The 21,588-nt window shown below is 37.8% G+C and overlaps 1 protein-coding gene across 6 annotated transcripts in view; it reads right to left on the bottom strand.

The window, feature by feature from the left end:
- GRM5 (glutamate metabotropic receptor 5) overlaps positions 1 to 21,588 on the bottom strand; it is a 573,536-nt gene that overhangs the window by 42,262 nt on the left and 509,686 nt on the right. The gene's annotated exons all lie outside the window — the stretch shown is intronic.

The raw sequence follows: 21,588 nt of genomic DNA, 5'->3' as shown, positions 1-21,588 counted from the left end.
TATTTGATGAATGAACATTGATTTACGTCTTTGCCTGGGCCTTTGGGAGACAAACTTCCTCAAAGAGATGGGGCCTGAAATTGCTTTTTGCTAAACCCTCAACCAACATCTAGTTTCCATACCCAATGATTACTCTTAACTCTATCTAACCTGACTCATCTTCAGCTGGAACTGTTGACTACTCATTCATCTTTGAAACACTTTTTTTCCTGTCATGCTATCGCTTGTATCTGGGTCTCAGTTCTTGGACTTTCTTTATTTAGTCTCTGGGTTCTGTCCTTGGTTCTTCCAAATCACGCTTCCAAACAAACCCCAAACTCTCCTAATTATTGGTCCAGTTTTCTAGCAGGTTCCTAGACTTGTTCACTTAGATGTCTCTTAGAAATTTTAAATGTAATAGTTGCAAAAACACATATTTCTTCAAACCTATTCTCTTTTACCTTACCCGCCCCCAATCCAAATTATTTCTAATTTAGTCCTATTGTTATCAAATGCAGTTGGCTTCCCCTCCCCACCCTTTTATTTTATTCTCCAGCCTGAACATTTCCTTTGAGCTCATAGGACATGATATAAACATGTCCAAACTTCGTTATCGATTTTACCCTTCAAAGCTCTTCCCCTCGAGGTTGAATTACACAGGTCCAAATCCTCCATTCACAAAGGTAAAGTCTAGCACTCATCTTTAAGTATTCTCTTTTCTTTATATGCAACATTCAATCTATTATTAAGTTTCATCATTATACATTCTAGTTGAAACCATCGTGATTTCTCACCTATCCTGTTGCAATGGACATCTAATTTCCCTCTTCTCTTCTAGTCACTCTAAATTTTATTCTATCTACCGAAACCAGAAAGATTTCTTAAACATATTAATCTTACGATGTAATTCCTCTTCTCAAAACTTCTGAAGCTTCCTATCACATTCAGGACAATATACAAAATCTATACCTCAGCTAGTCTGATCCCAAAATACCAGTCCACATTTTTCTCTTGCCATTCTCTCCTTGTCTCATTTTACTTTAATCACAATGGAGTTTTCGCTAGTCCCCTAAAATGAAAATCTGTTTCCTGCCTTAAGATCTTTTTGGTTGTTGCTTTCTTTGCTTGGGACATGTACCTCCACCTCCCAGAACTCTGTGTGTCTTATTTTCTTGCTTCATTCTTCTTTCTCTTCAACTTATTCAGAAGGCTGTTCATGACATTATATCTAAACATATCTAAAATTAGTCCCAAATCAATTTCACTTAATACCTCATCTTGCTTCTCTTTTCTGTATGGCAATCAATACTATGTATTTGTGTATGTTTTATTGGCATTCTCTCTGACTATAGTTGAAGTTCTTTCAGGGTAGAGATTTTAGGTTGTTCATCATTTTACCCTCAAAGCATAGAACAGTTGCTGGCACACAGCATATTCTTAATGAATAGTTACTGAATGTGCTAATGAATAAAGTCAAGATATTAAATTATAGCTAAAGTTCCCCAGAATTGTCCTCTGTTACAATGACTTTTGCTTTGCTTTATGTTTAATACGTATATATATTAAAATTTTTGTTGCAGTTGGCTTGGAATTTGGCTAAATGGAGTTTTCTTCCTTTTAGGAAGATGTGTTTTTTATATATATACACACACATATATATGTGTGATATAAATATCTATATTTATATATATGTATATATGTACATATACATGTGTATATATATAAAACACACATCTTCCTAAAGGGAAGAAAATTTATATATATGTGTCTATATATGTGTGTATATATGTGTATATATATGTGTATGTGTATATACATACATATATATATATATATATATATATATATGTTCATAGCCATTTCAGTGAATGGTAAAGTCTTAATATGGACCCTATGTGTTTAAACTTCTGTAGACTAGATAGTGAAGAAAGACTTTATACGTGGTGTAAGCTTGATGCGTGGGGATAAGTTTCATGCTAATGAAATTCATGTAAATGAATTTATGTAAATTCAATGAATTTATTCTGTAGAAACAGCAATGTACAAGAACAATTTGAGTGGTGAGGCAGCTTGGTTTATGCAGAAGATTAATGCTGAGGAGAACCATACGGTTAAATTGAAAAGGTAAGAAGAGCAAGCTGAAGATACTATGAAGAATTGCCAGTAGTGTACTTTTCAACAAAAATGGGGAGGTATTGAATATTTATTAGTTGGTCAATGTATTGGTTTCTCATTCTTCTATTAATTCAAATGTATAGACATATGATATTCAATTGTATGGCAATTGTGGAAATTAAAATGAGGATACAAAATCAATACATTAAAAAAGTTTTATCTAACTTCTGATTAAAAATGGGTAAACTGAGGAACAGGAAACATTAAACATGATTACATTTTCAGAGTGGGAAGTAGAAAAATTTGTTGCATTTAATAGAAACCTGAGAAGAAAGAAACTATTACAAATAGATTTATTTGATATAAAAAAGTGAGTTTTGGATGTGTTGAGGTTGAGGTGAACCTAGGTATGAAAGTGGAGCTATCTAGTTATCATTTGTAGACTCACAACCAGAGCTCAAGGAAGACTAATACTTGAGAATTGAAAGTGTAATGATGGGATGGTTGAGTTCTCCAAAGAAGAGAACAAAAGTAGACAGAACTCGAGGACCACAGATTGACCTTAGGGAATACCCTCAGTTAGGAGATGGGAGACTGCCTCAAGTAGCCCCAAACCGTATCTTTGTGCCTGCTGTTATCTCTTGCTGGAATGCCTTCCCTATATAAGCAACTCAAACACTCCCATTATTCTAGTACTCAAGGCTATTTCCTCTATGAGTTCCTTTAATAGATCACTTGAGAGTTGAAATTCTATACCTGATTCCCTCTTTTCAGACCAACAGGCAAATATTTTTCAGTTAAAGAATAATGGAGGCTATAATAAGGCATAGTGTGAAGAGCACAAGGAGTAGGCTGGCAGTCATGGGTTCACATCAGCTCAATAACAAGCTGAGCATACAGGTTTAAAAAATTATTTCACCTCTCTGAGCCTCAACTTTCACAAGTATAAAAATTAGTATACTTTTTATTTTGCAAGGCTATTGTACAATGAAATAAGATATAATATGTAATAGCACACAGTACTTTGAAGGAATTTGATAAATATGTTTTATTTTTTAACCAGCCACTAGATATATCCCTATGCCTACCAACTAATGGAAATATTAGAACTACAAAATGCCTTGCTGAGGGTGGGAAGGGGAAGGAGTTGGGACATAGGAGATAAGACCAAAAAAGTGTGTCTAAATGACTGAGAAAAGGTAGAAAACTTATTGTAGTCAAAGGGCTAGAGAAAAGGATATTCCTATCTTTCTCTTGTTTATTTCTTTCATCTTTACCAAAGGAATGCTGCTTGGGAGAAGAGAGCTGTTAACTCACAGAATTATACTTGAGGCATACTTTTCTCTGATATAAAATGTTATGTTCTGAAGGAAATATGATTTGCATGCACCAGATATGGTGCATCAAGACCACTTCTAAGCAGGACTAATGTAAATAAAAGGACCATTTCTTGAGGCAGAATTTTGGAAATAAAACTGCTTAGTTTACCTCACCATTCAGAAAATTTATAGCAATAAATCAAAAACATTTCAATCAAATTTAAGTAGTAACAAATGAGGCCACTAACATCACATGCAAATTAAAAAAAATCTGCTGTAATCACAGCACTCAAAAATATCAATTCATTATACAAAGGGAGTGTTTTAGATGCAATTCATCAAAATTACCCAGACATAGTCTTTAATAGCTCCACAAATATACTTCAATTATTACAGAGCCAAACCATTTAATTAATCACTACAAAGCATTTCTTCCCTCAAAATAAAACACTAAAATATATCATTCATAACATTACAACCTGCCGGATATAAGTTTTTCTTAGCATTTACCTTCTACATCTCCAGTGAGAGACATTAATATATTTTAAAAGTATATTACTAGGCACTAGTGGACCACTTGGAAAGTTGACTTATTCTCTTGGAAAATGAACTACTATTGAGTGTTGATTCACATTAAGGGAGGAGCTAAGCCTTCACCAGAGACTAGAGAAGTGAATCTTTGCTGGTCACCCAGCACATATTTATCAGATAACTTGCTAAAAACAAGCACCAAATTAGTTGCTGAGGATGGAGAAAAAGAAAGCAATGTCTACAAGAAATTTACAGTCAAGCACAGGGGAAAAACATACAAATCAATGGTATAATACAACCTAATGAGTTTTATAGGAGATCCAGAGAATCTAATGGAAATACAGTTGATAAAATAAGTAAAACATTCGGATTAGGAATTGGAGAGTAAGAAGGCATTTTCTAGGTAATAGAAAGGGAGATAAATTCAGGCATTAGTAGAGGCAGCAAGAATACCAAAGAAATGGCCAAGGGGGCCTGGCACAGTTGCTCATGCCTGTAACCCCAGCAATTTGGGAGACCAAGGAGGGTGGATTTCTTGAGCTCACGGGTTCAAAACCAAGTTAACATGGTAATGCTTGGTCTCTACAAAAAATACAAAAATTAGCCAGGTGTGGTGGCGTGCACCTGTGGTTCCAGTTATTTGGGAGGATCACGTTAGCCCAGGTGATGGATGTTGTTTATGCCACTGCACTCCAGCCTGGGTGACAGAGCCATACCCTGTCTCAAAGGAAAAAAAAAACAAAAAACAAAAAAAACCTCAAAAACCAAACAACAACAAAAGAAATGTCCAAGGATTGTTGTAATTGGGAACTATTTGCAGTTTGGCACTGTGTTATAGTATGTGTTTGGAAGTTGCTTGGAGGCACACTGGTGGTGGGGTTCTAGGGGCTTGATGTAGCAGACTGGTGGATGGATCCAAGGTTGGGAAGGCCAAGTCATCAAGGGTCAGGTCATTAAGGCTTTGTGAGCCATTTGAAAGAGTTCTAGATTTTTATATTGTAAGGCATGTACACTCCTTGAAATCAATTTGAGTATTGAATAGTGTGATTACATTTTCACTTTAGGAAGATTACTCTGGTAGCTGCTGGGACAGGGTGGTAGATCAATAAGAGAGATTTAGAACATTATGTCAACAGTTCAGACAATAGGTTATGAAGACCTGATCCATGAAGATATCAGTAAAAATGCAAAAGATAAGGTAAAATTAGTAGGAGAAGTGACTGATTGGATGTGAAGGGTCAGAGCAAGTAAAATGTTAAGGATGACATAGGTTTGGGCAATTAGTTGAAATTACAGCTTTTATCCAGAGAGGAAACAGAAGAAGAAGAAGAAACTTCAATCAAGGTCTGGAGAAGTGATGATAAAATAATTACTTAATTTCTTGGTCATCATAATATTTTCTTCTGATGACCTGATTTAAACATTAAAATTATCCAGATTGTCAAGTATGCTTAATTCTAAAAATTGACTTAAGTATTTCTACTAGGTAGATACTTGAGAAATAGCTGATGAAATTCAACTGTACCTGACTACTTTCTAAAATATATGTTCCACAACAACTTTAGAAGTAGTCTTCATTTGAAGAAAGGAAATAAAAATAAAACTGATCAAATGAAACCATGTACTTCATCTGGATCTGTCTTTAAGACACACATATCCAACTCTTTGTACCAATTTAGTTCAAGTCAGCCCTGCTTGCATTATGCAGATATTTCAGCTAAGAAACTTAAATGTGCTTCTTGTGTACATTTGCTTTCATGACCAAACCAAATTGTCTTTAGACATTGACTGGATTATAATACAGAGGAGTACTTCAGACAGTGGCTTTAAGTCTTCCAGAAAGAGAAGCTGATAAAAGAGTGGGGAAATAACAAAAGAAAACAGGGAAATGGACAGTCATTTATTCAGTTTATCAAGAGGGTTAAATAGGAAGATTCCTAACTGAAATCAAGTTGTAATGATGATAATTTCCCAAATGTCTTTCTCAATACTGACCTTTCATTGATTCCTACAAATTATTTACCAATCTTTCAAATACAATCTTAGTGTTTATAATTTCTGGTAGCTAAGCTAATGGACTGTAGAGACAAACTGCTTATATTTGAATTTAAAGTTCACTCTTTTCCAGATATTTGTCCTTGGGCAATTTATTTAACCTCACATGTCTCAATTTCCTTATTTATAAAATGGGGATACTAATGTTACCTGTCTCATGGGGTTGTTTTAATGGTTCAGTGAATATCTATGTGGTACTGACAGTAGTACCTGCTACTGTCAGTCTCAATTTCACATGTCTCAAATTCCTTATTTATAAAATGGGAATAGTAATGTTACCTGTCTCATGGGGTTGTTTTAATGGTTCAATGAATGTCCATGTGGTACTGACAGTAGTACCTGCTACATCATAAATGCTCATTGAAAGTTAGTCATCTTTAGCCCCTATTATCCCCTTTCCACATCCTACATTCCACTTTCCCTTCTGTGGGTTCTGCCTATTTAGACTTTAGCTGGAGTGTCCAAGAACTTGACTTTAAATCCTGTAGTAGTTGCAAAAACAGCCTGACTTCATTCTCGGTCTCTTTTTTCATCTACCTCCCACCAGCAGACCTCAATCTCTTCATACTTGCATTGAGCACTTACTTAGGTGTAAAATGTTGCAGACTCTGACGTATTAATTTTCCCTGCTAGTAAAAGGCTACATGCCTCTCCACAATTCCTTTTTCCCCTCCAGAAATGGGGCGAGTAAGCACATGGCAAGGCAGATTCAATTCTTATTCAGAAGGTCAAGCTTTAGATAAATTGATACATTTTAGTAGATTTTAGAGCTAAAGTTCTTAACCTCAACAGTTGAATTCAAACCTTAGTTTAGCCACTCACTGCCTTGGGTAGGTTTCTTTCCCTCTCCACACTTCAGTGTCCACATCAGTATAGGGGTCTAATAAACTTTTCTTACAGGGTTATTGTAAGAAGTGAATTAGATTAAACAGATAGTACACATGGGCACATGGTACATCACCAATCAATGGAAGATCATGGTAGTTTGACTCTGAAGAATAAACACTGGAAGCAGAACTCATTGAATTGTAAAGGCATTTTCACTGTCAAAAGTGAGTGGTAGGAGGATATTTAGGCAAGGCTCCTCCTATGGTATGTGAGGTATATGTTTTTAAAATCTAGCATCAACATTCTAGGAAACAATTGATTTTTTCCAACTTTTAAATGTCACTTTTTTTTTTTTTTTTGAGTCAGGATCTTTGTTGCCCAGGCTGAAGTGCAGTGGCATGACCATAGCTCACTGTTGCCTCAAACTCCTGGGCTCAAGTGATTCTCCCACCTCAGCCTCCTGAGTAACTGGTATGATAGCTGTCTGTCGCCACATCAAGTTATTTTGTTTAATTTTTTTGTAGCGATGGGGTCTTGCTATGTCATCCAGGCCGGTCTTGATCCTGGCCTCAAGTGATTATTTCATATTGGCCTCCCAACATGCTAGGATTACAAGCATAAGCCATCATGGCTGGACTGTTATATCATTTTTATGGGTATGGAAATGTGATATCAATGATAATCAGCAAACCAAGAGATGAAATTTAGAAATTTGTATTAGGAATCTTCTTCAGTTGGTCCATCTGGGAATCAGCACCTCTACTGTTACCATTGCTTCTGCAAAAGTTTGTCTCTGCTGCTTACATTGAGCTCTCTGTGCAAACCCACAGTGGTAGTCTTTGATTATTGCTTCACAAGCTGAGTGCATCTTGGGCAGAAAGGCTCTCACTGGAATTGACCAAAGAACTTTGCCTGCCACTTAATGGCCAGGAAAGGGACCTGGCTGGCTGACTGCTGCGGGCCAGGTTAGGGGTTGAGGGGGGAAGAAAAGGAGGAGGAAAAAGAGTCCATACACTGTTGACACACAAGGTCTGATTCTTCTCTAGCATTACTGAGGATGGTCAGAAATGCCCTGGAGTTTTAAGACTGTCTGCTCCTTTCAGCCCACAACTCATAGTCTGTCTGGCACTATTCTCCCTGGAGATACAGTCACAAAGCAGTGTCTGTACAGTGAATGCAATTAAACAAAAGCCTCTAAAAATTTCCAAGGGGAAATTAGATAACATGTGCTTTGATGTAGGGATTTGGAGTTTGAAGGTGAAAAAGACAGCCAAGACATCAGAAGTCTGCATCTGCTTAGCTCCAGTTCAGCACATTAGCATTCTGCTAACGTGTCTTTTTTTGTTTTGTTTTTCACTAAAGTCAATTTGCTCAGTTTTCCTCAAGTACCATCAGACGTTTTAAACATTCTTTAGATTAAAACAAGTTCTGAAGTTGGACTTCTGTTGTGAGTGAATGATGAAATCAATTTTTCTTGTGTTTTCATTAGTTAATCAATGAAAGGGAAAAGTGCTTGCTAGTCCATTTGGGCTAGAACATTTGGTTCTCATTTTGCTATGCCGGCAGGTCCTAGCTCTGTGCATGGAGGAGAAAAGTCTACTTTCGTTCTGGTCCATTCTCCAGCAATAAGCTGCACACTCAGCTGTATCCAGTGGCTGGATAGTTCCGAGAGATGTGCCCACAGTTCACTCAGAGCTCCTGTTCCCTCTCATTTGCCTCTGATGTTCCTTCTGTGCCTTTTCTGCATTGTCATAATGTGTCCGCCTGAGTCAAAGCACATTGTCTGGTTAGCCTGACTCTCACTAATGGGCCAAGTGTGGTCCTGCTCTCTTCGTCTTCTAATCAAGACTCCAGAGGGATCCAGAGTAAATTGAACAGGCAACAGCACAGGGGAAAGTTAAGATGGATGGCATAGCACAGCAGCAGCTTGTTTATCCCTGAGGAATATAAGTAGGGGGAATTGGTAGGGCTTGCTCTCATTTTTACCCCTTGTATTACCATGGCAGATGATCTCTGGTAGAAGATGTGTGTTGGGGGAAAAATACAGTGACTTTCTGTGTGATACGTATGACCACAGTAAAACCTTGTAAGATGTCATGAAACCTCACAGGAGTTTTGGGTAGGAAAGACCAAAATCTCCTCTCCCTTTGCATAATTCAAGATAGTTTACCTTTTAAGGAGTGTTATGGTTAGGAAAGGATCATTCATCTAGGTTCCAGATCTTATGAAGGGTGTATTACTTTTCTATTGCTGCTTTAAAAGTTCACCACAAATTTAGTGGCTTTAAGGCAAAAGAAATTATTATCTTACAGTTCTGGAGATCATAAGGCTGAAATGGCTTTCACTGAGTTAAAATCATGGTGTCAGTAGGGCTACATTCCTTTCTGGAGGCTGTAGGGGACAATTCATTTCCTTGTATTTTTCAGCTTCTAGAGGCTGCTTGCATTCCTTGGCTTCTATACCCTTCCTCCACATTCAAAACTAGCAGAGTAGCACTTCCAAATGTCTCTCTGACTCTGGCACCTGGCTTCCCTCTTGTAATACCTTTGTGATCACATTGGGCCCACTGGATAAGCCAGGATCATCTTTCCTTAACATAATTGCACCTGAAAGTCCCTTTTGCTATGTAAGATAACATATTCACAGGTTCCAGGGAATATCATGTGACCATGTTTGGGGGCCATCATCTGGCTACTAAAAAGGACTTCCAGGTTGATGTTATTCTATCCTATTATGTCCCTTGTTTTATTCATGCTATTGAAGATGTAATAAGATTTTTTTGTTTAATTTAGCTTTTGTTTTTATAGCAATTCTAAATGGTTATGCTGAGATACTAGCCAACTTATATCCCAAATTCTTTTCTAATTCCCTGTTAATTAACTGTGTTCCTGCATCTGGCACTGATGCAGTTGTTTGTTTGGACCTGAATGTAGAGGAATGGCAAATAGTCTTTTGGATTGGACATTGTCTTCTAGTGAGGTGAAAAGGTGTTCCCCTCAGCCAGAAGTGGAGAAGCTGGATGAACACTTTTAGCATAAATCTCTGAGACTGCTATGGAATTTGCCAGATGGGCAGAGTGGAGATTATGCTTAATAACCCAACCAATAGCAAGCCTCTTACAATAACAGTGTTATTATCTTACCCTCAGGTAGGCCAGCAATGTCCTAGAGTTTAATGAATCTGCAAAACAAAAGTTTGAATATGGAGCAAACAGGAAGGAGGGAACAATTACCCACTTGACATATCCTCTTGAAAGCTTACCAATCATGGTACTGTGGAAAGAACATGCTGTTTGCACTCAGATAACCTTGGATTTCAGGACCATTTGTGTCCCTTACCAGCTATGTAATCTTAAATCACTTAACCTCTCTCAGCTTCAAGTTTCTCACTTTTAAAACAGAGTTAATAATAATAATAGCTGACTCATATCACTGTTGTGAGCTTAGAATATGTAAGTCCATGGTTCTCAAAGTGAATCTATATTGTGATTCCTAACCCAGGAATGTCATCATTACTTGGAAGCTCCTTAGCAAAGCAATCTCTCTGGCTCTACCTCAGACCAACTGAATCAGAAACTCTGGGTTGGGAAGGCTTACTCCATAAAATAGTAGTATGCAAAACACATGGAAAAGTGTCTCACATGACTGCGACTTAACAAATGCTGGTTGTAATTATTCTTTTCACTAGGAGCCTCATTATATTCACCATGCTTTTTGCTTTTCAGTTACTGTTTGTTTTGGAAGAGCATGGCCAATGACAGATTTATGTTTGTTTACCAAGTGATGGTTTCTCTTTTTTCTCAAACTAAAGAGTCACATAAATGAAAGAAAACAGCATTATTAGTTTGTATTTCTGGCTGTGCCATTTTAACTCAGCAGAGAGGGAGTCACGCACTCTGGCAACTTCTTTTGTCCAGAATGTGCTGTCGTGATGCCACGGAGCAAGGCTAGGCAGAAAGCTTATGCACCTGAGAGATGCTGTGACTATTTTCTTCAATTGTTTTTTTAAACTTTTTGACTAAATATACATGAAAAACATGAGCACACAAATGCCTCACCAAATACAGCTTCATATTGTGTGATGCATAAAATTTATTGCAGTGATTCATCATTTAGTTTCTACGTAATTAAGTACAGATGGATCCACATGTTCTGGGCCAAGTTAAAAATCATATTTTTCATGAAGAACCGTAAATGCACTGCCAAACCACAACAGGAATGAGAGAGATGACTAAAACTCACAAACCGCCTTTAAACCCTGAGGAAAGTTTGACTTCTAGAAAAGCAGTTAAGCAGAAACTTATTAACTTGTCACTGAGGGATGTAATGAAAATTTGGAGCGCCATGGATCCCCAGGATAGAGCAATGATTTCCTAGTAATTCAGGCAGGATTCCTGAAGTCAAATATTTCCATGTCAGTAGCTTTCTAAAGAATAAAGTCATGTAACCTACTCTTAGATTGTCACCAGGACTGTCTATTAGGTGGGGTCATGAGGTGACCCCAAGATTAGTGAAAAGAAAACTCACATTTCATGGATCTGAACTGTGGGACACATTCTTTTTTTTTTTTTTTTTTGAGATGGAGTCTTGCTCTGTCACCTAGGCTGGAGTGCAATGGTGCAATCTTGGCTCACTTCAATCTCTGCTTCCTGGGTTTAAGCAATTCTCCTTACTCAGCCTCCCAAGAAGCTGGGATTACAGGTGCCCACCACCATGCCCAGCTAATTTTTGTATTTTTGGTAGAGACGGAGTTTCACCATGTTGGTCAGGTTGGTCTTAAACTCCTGACCTTGTGATCTGCCCACCTCAGCCTCCCAAAGTGCTAGGATTACAGGCGTGAGCCACCATGTGTGGCCCTGTGGGATACTTTCTGTATTATGTTCACAGTGGCCCTTTGAGCACAATACAGGGTGAAATAAATATTTTTGTCCTTATTTTCTAGAGGCTCTGAGGACTTAAGTGCTTAGTCTAGGGTCCTGACTTGTAAATGTCAAAGTCAGGATAAGAATGCATGTCTTCGCTGAGAAGGCTCACTTCCCTATACTACATTACTTCTGTCAAGTTATGACATGAGAGACACCGACAGCTACCTTGTTCCATGAGGGTCACTTGGACTGATTTGCCTATATACCCAAAAAGAAAAACACACACAAAAAATGTTGCCTTTAGGGTTATTTCTCTGAGACTAAAAATCTGTGTCAAAATGTGTGGCAGAAATACATTCATCATGACCTTATTTATCAACAGTAACAAGAATGAGATACATGCTTGATTAAATAAATCCACCAGTAAAGCAATGTTGGAATGAGAAAGAGCTTTGAAGACATATAGACCTGCTTTTGAATCCTAAATTTTGGTTCTACCACCTATCACTTCACTAACTAAAGGCTGCTAGGCCTCTATGTGCTTCCGTTACTAATTTTTCTTTATATATAGATAGGCGATGATAGTTTCTATTTTAAAATACTATGTGAAGATCCAATGAGATAACAGATAAAAGTACTTAACACAGTATCTGTCATAAAGTAGTTGCTCAGTAAGTGTTTACTGCATAAAGGATGAAGCAAGCCATTATTCTTATCATCATAGCACAGATTAATTTATCTGTTATCTAGCAGAGAGGAGGGGAAGTTTTGATTGTGTATGGTGTGTGGAAACATCAGGTTGGTGCTGGGGAGGTAGCCATAAGTATTATGGAATTGGATGTCTAAAGTGGGTGTTAAGAAGGGGAAAGAGGGAACTGAAAGGAAATTGGGAGAGCTGGAAGGTGGTTGGCTGATGGTTCCTTGAGGCTAAGCTTATAAGGAAACAATAGAGGATCCTCCTCTGCCTCTTCCCTGTCAGCCTCATTTCCTGTTACCTGCTGACACACATTTTACATGCTTGTGATTCCCTGCACACACCATGTTGTTTCATACTTCTGGGCTGTTGCTCCTGTTGTTTCCCAGTACAGTGTATTCCACGGTTTTCATGTGGTTTAATCATCTTTTTTTTTTTTTTAAATACTTTAAGTTCTGGGGTACATGTGCAGAACGTGCAGGTTTATTACATAGGTATACACGTGCCATGGTGGTTTGCTGCACCCATCAACCCATCACCTACATTAGGTATTTCTCCTAATGAGATTCTCCTTTGAGATTCAACTCAAGTGTCACCTTTCCAGAAACCTTCAAATTGGACTCAGTTCACTCTTCAGTGACTTCTGATTTCTCTGTGCATTTTTTTCCCTCATCACTTCATACTCTAAAACATTGATTTGTGTATGAATCGATCTTCCCCACTACTCTGTGACCTTCTCCAAAGGGCGGATTTTGTGTCTTGTTTATCTTTATTCTCCCAGAACTCAGCAATGTACCCAGTATATAATGATTATTCTAAAGACACTGGTTGAATTACTCTGGACTAAACCAAGCTGGGAAGCATAAGGATCCTTTGCCTATTTCATGAAATTTCACTTCAGATTAGGCACTCCCTCCAAAGAAAAGTAATTATATCAGTGTTTGTGATTCAGTGCTTGGCGATTTATGGCCAGGTGAGTTTGTAAATACAGCCCCACATTCGAACCATGGCCAATCCCAGGTTGCTGTTCTCACTGCTTTTGGGAGCTGTCATTCCAGTCAGTGTTTCTGCAGTTCCTCATTCATTGTTATTATCCAAAGTAAGCAACTGTTGAATGCCATTGTGCTAAGGGATAGGTGGGATTTGGAAAAGGGTTGCAATTTCTGCTATTGAGATTTCACAGGCTGCACTCCTGTAATTTTGTTCTAAGGGGAGGGAGTGGGAAAGGGTTAGATGACTTGAAACATTGACCCACTGGAGGGCAGATCACGAGATCAGGAGATCGAGACCATCCTGGACAACATGATGAAACCTCGTCTCTACTAAAAATACAAAAATTAGCTGGGTGTGGTGGCGGGTGTCTGTAGTCCCAGAAGCTTGGGAGGCTGAGGCAGGAGAATTGCTTGAAACCGGGAGGTGGAGGTTGCAGTGAGCTGAGATCATGCCACTGCACTACAGCCTGGCAACAGAGTGAGACTTTGTCTCAAAACATAAAACAAACAATAAACAAAAAACACAACAACAAAACAGCATAATTCTCAAAGTATATTTATAAAGCTCTATTTTTTATCAGTTTGTGGGACTTCTTGGAGGGAAAAATTAGTAAACAGAAGCAGATTTAAAATGTGGTTTATAAAAAGCTAATAACTTTGTAACTAAAAATATTATACAAAAAAAGTAGTGTATCTTCATAATTCCTGTAAAAAAATTATAAATAATAAGTCAGTTAGATTTTATTCTCATAAACAAAATCTATATAGATATATGAAAATCACCACCAAATTTCAGGCAGTTCTTAAGGGTTAACTTTTATCTCAGAGACTTTTGTGTATTCTATTCACAATCATATTAGGTTCATGGTTCATTCACGATATGATGGAATCAAAAGTATGCAGTGCAATAAAGATCAGGGAGCAGTTTTCAAGGAAATTCCTTGGCAGGAAGTTCTACTCCTCACTCATTAATCTCAGTTTTTCCTCAGTTAGAGCCACCATGTTTGTCATAAGGACTGGAATGGGGAACACAGCTTAACAGTTACCTAAGTGGGCTATGAAGCTAGCTTCCTTTTATTCTAATCCTTCCTCTTCTACTTACTGTCTAAATAGGGAAGTAAATTAGCTTCTGTTTGCCTCAGTTTCCTCATGTGTACAATAAATGAGGTAATAATGCCAACCCCATAGATTGTTTTGGATATAAAAAGATTCATTACATTTAAGGGGTTTAGAGCAGTGCCTAGCAGTTAGCAAGTACTCAATAAATATAATTACTCCCTAGCTTCAGCCTTTTCTTGTTCACTGGCAAATGTCAGTGCAGCTGAGCCATCATTAGTTATTTATCCATGTATTCATTCATTTAACAAATATTTTTTGAGTATTGAGTATGTGATTGGCACTGTGCAGGGTGTAAATGATACAGAAAATGAGTAAGATACAGCTTCTCTCTTTAATAAGTTCATGGTATAGTGTGTGTGTGTGTGTGTGTGTGTGTGTGGCGGGACTAGAGATGATGGTGTAAAAAAGTATTTCAATTAAACAGACAATTCTAACATGGGATGATAAATGCTCTAGCGAGAAGCACGTGGCTCATTTGGATCATAAGGTGGGGAACTGAATGCAGTCTCAGAGGGCCAGGACAGGCTTTCCAGCAGAATTGATATCTAAGATGAGTATGAGTTGGCGAAGTGAGAGTTGGGGGTGAGGTGGGGTAGGTGTATTTCATACTAAAGTGGCTGCCTCTCTAGAGGCCCTAGAGCAAGGAAATTGTATAAGGATCAGTGTGGAAGGTCAGGCAGGGGGTGGCCAGAAGCAAGGCTAGGTGAGCGTGAAGGAGTCAGATTAGCAAGGGCCTTTCCTATTATGCAAAAGAAATTTGGCTCTCTCCTGTCCTACTCAGTGGAGAAGCTCTGAAGTCTTCTAAACAGGGTTTAAAACACTTAGATAGTTTCTCTTGTTTGAATTAGTATCTTTTAAACATTATTTCTAATTTCTGACAGAATTTACTCCTTCTACCTTTGGGTCCCTCTGTTTCTCTGTAGGCCTCTATCATGGCACTGTATTGCTTTATTGAACTTACTGTTTCTAATCCTGTCTTCCTTGGGAGACTGAGGGCTCCTCAAAGATTGTTTTTTATCTATCTCTGTATCACTAGGAGCTGGAATAGTTATTGATGCTGCTGAGTAGGCATTCAATGGAAGCTTGATTTAAAACAAACAAAAAAAAAGTTGATTTTAGAAAGAAAGCATTTTTTTCTTATATTTTTAGGACAAAGCATTCTCAGATAAAATCTGGCCATCAAGTCAACAAAGTGAGTAATCTTGTTCACTCTGAAGGCAGTGTGAGTACCATGAGGTGCTGCCCAACAGATTTCTAATCCACCTGTCCTCCTATATGTTCTTTATTAATCACTGCTGGGCAAGCACTGTGCTAGGCACCAAGGGAGATATAAATACACCGAAGACAGCATTATATAGTTGTGAAAATGTTACTTATGTACACAAAACAAACTCTATATCCTGAGGGCCTAGCACAGTGGTGGTACTGCTCAGTCCTCAGTCAATGTCTGTGAATAAATAACAAGTGAATAAAGGGTGAGGGATATGTGTGAAATGTATGATATATAAAATAAATGCTCCAAGAGTCCAGATGAGGGAAAATCTGTGAGCTGGGTAAATCTGATAGGGTCTGATTGAGGTGTCCTAGCCTTGGAAGATGAGTCGAATCTGGAGGGATAGAAGGAAAAGGTGGAGGACTCTAAGGAAAGAGAAATAGCATGAACATCACTTCATGCAGACTAATAATGCCTGAAGGATATAAAAGCCATTGGAAATTATGAAAGCTCTGAAAACAATTGAAGTATATTGGAATTCACACAAATGAACCAGTTTTCTAGGCATATTGTAATTTGGCCAGTGAATGCGGGGAGACCAGCAGTTGCTTTAGCAGACAGCCAAAGTGGGCCCTCATGACATTGCTAATTAAAGCAAAGTTAATTAGTTAATTAAAACAGAAGTGGCAAATGGCAGTTTCTAAATTTCAGTTAAAGGTGGAGGCAACACTAATGATTCTGCCACCTGACTAGAATCCCAAGGGAGGGTTTTGCCTTCTGAGAAAATTTGTAACTTCGAGCTATAGGTCTCTGTCATCAATTTGGCCATGAAAGGCCCGTTGCATTTTAGAACCCCAGTTCCATGTGCCTGGAAATTCTGAATCTTGCAGAGCTAGAACTTTAGATTCATCAGATTCAATGCTTTATTTAGGTCAGAACTGGCCTTGTGTTCATTTGTCAATTTGCAGCTGAAGCGAAAGCCTTAAACGGAAGCCTGGCATTATCTGCTTGACAATGATTTGATGCTGCACCATGTTGTGCTGGAAATTAGTGTCTAGAACCAAAATGTTAATCACAGGGACCTCTATACATTGATGGCATAAATAGCATGTTTCCATATAAAAAAATCTGTAGTGACTCATTTCCATTTAAATAAAAATCTCCCTTTGCTATTTCAGTGAATTGAATGACTGACTCTGAGCACTTTTCTATTTGTGCTCTAGGTTGAGCTAATTTAACTTTACAGAAAATTGCTGGATCTGTTAGAATTACCTCTGTCATCTCCTTAGGTGCTCAGAGAGCTCAAAGTGATTCTTTCTCCATGATGAGAGGTGGAAATTTGCTTCATCTAGCCCCCTTCTCACTAAAGATATGAACTACTCTTCAGGCCCCATAAACATGTCTTCTTTTGGGTCTATGATGATGTTTTCCAAAGTAAGTTCTTTGGAGCATCAGTTCTTCAGAATGTTAGGAGGTTTACTTGGAAAAAAAATGGTCTTGTGTATACGTTTGCAAAATGATTAGAAAAAGTCAACAAATGGATGATAGGTTTCTACAGTGCAAGACTTCTCAGTGTTTATCCCCAATAAGAGAATAGAATTTTGTCACCTTTTTGACCAAATAATTTCTTTTTCATGGAGCTATTTAATTTTTCAAAGAATACACTAATTTTCCAAAGAAAACAATTCATATATGCTCAGCTCTAGTAATCATCAGCTAAGACCTTAGTTTAAAAACTGCTGCATTACTCATTAGTCATGAGACAGTAGGCAAGTCTTCTCACCGTGCAGGACCTCAAATTCCTCATCTGAAAAATGGGAGGATTGTTGCTTCAACTTGCAGTATTTTGTGACAATTAGAAATGTTAGACTAGTTATACATATGAAAAGTTCTGTAAGGTGGCAGAACATAGTAGGTAGGTAATAAATGAACCATTTCGAGGGACTACTCTGATTTGAAACATTTTTCCAATCTCCTACTTCATGCTCCACTTCATCTTACTTCCTTCCTCTTCTTTTCCCTCTTCTCTGTTCCACTGCTCTTCCTTCTATGACAACTACCACCGTGACTACTACTAGGTGCTAACATTTTAGGCACTGTGCACTGGATTGTCTAACAAACACCTGACACCCCCTTTTCTCTTTCCACTTCCATATTCTGTTATATTAGATAGTTTGGGCCAGTGTGACACAAGGGCAATTCTTATGGGACTCTGAGAAGACTTTTGTTTTCCCTAATGAAAGTACACAATGTGTGGAACCATGACAACTATATTACAATCATTAGTAAAAGGCCTAGAGAATGGCAGACGTGTTTGCCTTTGCATCACTGAACCAAAACCTGAAGCAATCCCCCTCCACAATTTTTATAACACGAGTAAAATGAACCCCAAAGAGTATAAGTGTTTGAAAATAGGCTTTCTACTACTTGCAGACACAATTCTAAAAGGTTGAGGTAGCATTTATTGAATACTTTCTACATGCTGGTACTAAACACTTAATGCATATTACCTCATTTACTACTCAAAATAGGAACTATTATCTACCATTTTACAGTTGAGAAAACAGACAAAAGTACCTTATTCAAATTCATAGCTGAATTGAAATCCAGGTGTGGTTCCAAAGCCAGAACTCTAAACTAGTATGCTGTCTTTGCATTTTCCATCTCTGTACATACACCTTTCCAGGAGCCTGTCCTAACTTTCAGAGACCAAGTTACCATAACCATAGATATTATTATATTCTTCATTTTGAGGTACACAATTAGTATCCTTTTTAAGATAGAGAACCCTTACCATCTGCCATTCCATGTGGAAGTGACACACACAGACCCCATCCAGAAATAGAGGGCATACCCAGTCTCAGATTATAGTAGCCTGTTTCTTCATACACCAGACAGAGTACAGCAGAACAGGGCTGGGCCCAGTATGGTAGATGCTTCTCCACCAAAGACCTACATCCAGAGATTTAATTTACCTATTTAAGCCCACCTGACATCCCAAGAGGTGGGCTCAATGGCATATTAAAATTTTCACACCTGAGAAGCACAACTCATGGAAGTGATTTGGAAGAACATGTAAAAATATTAGAAACACCTGAATTTGTTTGTTTCCCATTAGTTAAGTTGAAGTGTGGCAAACCATGTGTTATACACTGGCTTTTATAAAACTAATTATCAAATGGGAGCTGAATCCCTGCATAAAAGGCTATATCTATATCCTACGATGTAATAAATATGCTGAACATCTTGATTTTGTATCACAGAGAAGAAATATTTAGTTTTGGAGCTCACGGAAGCTATAGAGGAAAAAAATTTTAGTTTGCATCTCTTTCTAATGACTGTGGGTTAAAAAGGAGAGCAGATATCAGATGCATGTGATACAAAAGAATTATAGCTTTCCCTGCGCCTTTTTCTTATCCATATCAAAAGCAGGTTCTAGCTTGAATATTCGGGTTGATGGCAAAAAAAGGAGTCTCCATATAATCAGACTATAGCCTGTCTTAGCTATAATCACATAGACAGATCAAGATTTGCCAAGATTGCAGAAAGAAGACCAAACACTTGCCAAAGGTCTCTCTTTACCCTCTTGTCAGATTCTAACATCCAAATGCACAGATTGCAAAACTGTAAAAACTACATGGCCCTGTAGGAAAAACAAGTTAAAACATTGCAACAAAAATCTTTAGAATTTCCGCTTTCTAGTGGTTGGCACTATCAGTAAAATTTGTTGCTTTTGTTTGTCCCTTTGTTTATTAAATTAGAAACAAAATAGTTTAAAATATTTATTGAACATTACTAGAGAAACATTATAACTATAGCAAAGCATGGGATCAGTGATCCAATTCTAGAGCAGAGACTGATGACCACAGGAGTGAGAGAGATATCTAATGTAGGGCACTGTTGTCTTAATCTTATAAAAGTTAATAGGACAACTAGGCAGTAAGAGTGTGCACATTTGAAGACAAGCAAAAAAGTACCTACCACATTGCTACCATCCCAAATTCATTCAACAAACATATCAAAAATCATTACTGAGCACTTCTATGTGCCAAGCACCCTTCAAGGTAGAGGTAGGTATTGGAGGCACAGTGATGAGCAAGGTAAAGAAGACCTCCACCCCTAAGGAGCTTGCTGTGCTTAAATTGAAATATAGGATGTGCTATACAGAATGGCAAGGAGCTGGACAACGTAAAGATCAAGATGCCCTGGAAAACTCAGACTGTATAATCAATGTCTCCATAGGTTTGTGCTGCCGTTTATAATGCTCTCTTTGTTATTAAGATCATCTAGATTGTGTATTTGGTACAGTAACTTTCATGAGTAAAAGAAGACTGACAGTGGTTAACTTAGTTAATCAAATACTAAAGAAGTGCTTACTGTGTGGCAGACACTATACACATGTTAACTCATTCATTTCTCACAACCAGTCCATGAAGTATGCATTTCTTTATCTCCATTTTTCAGAGGAAAAAATCAAGACATAGAGAGGTTAAGTGAATTGGCCTAAGGTTCTGCACCTGGTAAGTCATGCTGCTGGTATTTAATCCCAGTGCTCTCTAGCACTATACTGTGCTACCTTCAATAAAGTGCCTACTATGTGCCAGCCTTTATACATATCATCTCCTTCACTTTTTACAATCCAGTTTGTCAGATGGTAAAAATAACGTACAGAGAGATGAAGTAGCAGTGGTGGTGTTCAAACCCAAAACAATCTGGCGAGGCCAGTGTTCTCTGCCACCACTCCCATGCTGTCTCCCTAAGGAGCTTTCTCTAGTGAGTTTTTTAGGTGCTCAGACATAGACTCACAATTCCCTGCCTCCATCAATATGCTTGTTTTATATACTCGTCTTTCCTGGGAGATTCTGTTTACAGATTGGACTTGAAGAAAAGCTGATAAAACAAAAGTTTGAAAAATAAATTTTCTTAGCCAAATGGAAAGGCTGATCTTGCAGAAATTTCAGAAAAAGAATGGTTTGTAGAGGAGTCAGGAAGGCAGCTGGAAAATAGGCCAGCAGGTTAGATATATGAAAGGCCTGCTGTGTACAGACTGTGACATAGCCAGGATTTATTGAAGAAGAAGACACGAACTACAGTTTAATTGAATGTCTTGTACAATGTACGTAGAAAGAGATGAGAAGTGTAAAGCAAGTAGAAAAGAGTTGAAAGAGGTAAGGGTACAAGTTAATAATGTAAACGAATTGGACCTTGTGGATAAAATTCAACTCTCCTCTGAATTATTTTCAAACCTCAGCAGACAGTATCTTTACCATCATAATAAGTCATGCTTTGAAGATTTAGGGCTGACAGAAAAGTAGGACTTTATGCAGGCTAAGTGATGGTATAGGAGAATAGTTCAAGCAATGTTATTTAGATATGTAGCTTCCATTTGAAAGCTATGTATCTTCCATTTATTTATCTAGGTTTTAGAAATACTGTTAAATTTCAGAAGAGTTAGCAGGACTGATGTCTTGACCAGCTCTTTTGATGTGTACTTCTTAAATAGAGGTGATCCTTAGTCCCAATTATCAACAATCGGTGTTGCCTTTTTGGTACTTCAACATTTTTCCCAAGCCACTGATAACATGACCTTGTCTTTTGAAGTGCTTTGGGATCATTTATCACATACGGAAGTTCCTAACATGGGGGGAAATCATTGGCTTTTGGCTCTAGATTCTTTTCAGATTGAAATGGTCGAATAACTACTGCCTGTGATATTGAACTTGGAGTGAGATGAGACTACACACAAAAAAGAACTGGGAAACTGGTTGTTTTAATATGCAAAGTCATTTAGTTGTTTTGTCCTTTTCAGCTGCTTAGACATCTCCCAAAGATTTCATCTTGCCCATTAAGAACTAAAATATAAATCTTACATTCTTGTG

The sequence above is a fragment of the Papio anubis genome, chromosome 12, assembly GCF_008728515.1.
Source record: "Papio anubis isolate 15944 chromosome 12, Panubis1.0, whole genome shotgun sequence".
Lineage (NCBI taxonomy): Eukaryota > Metazoa > Chordata > Mammalia > Primates > Cercopithecidae > Papio > Papio anubis.
Note: the sequence above shows the minus strand (reverse complement) of the source record. Positions and strands in the feature narration are given on the sequence as shown.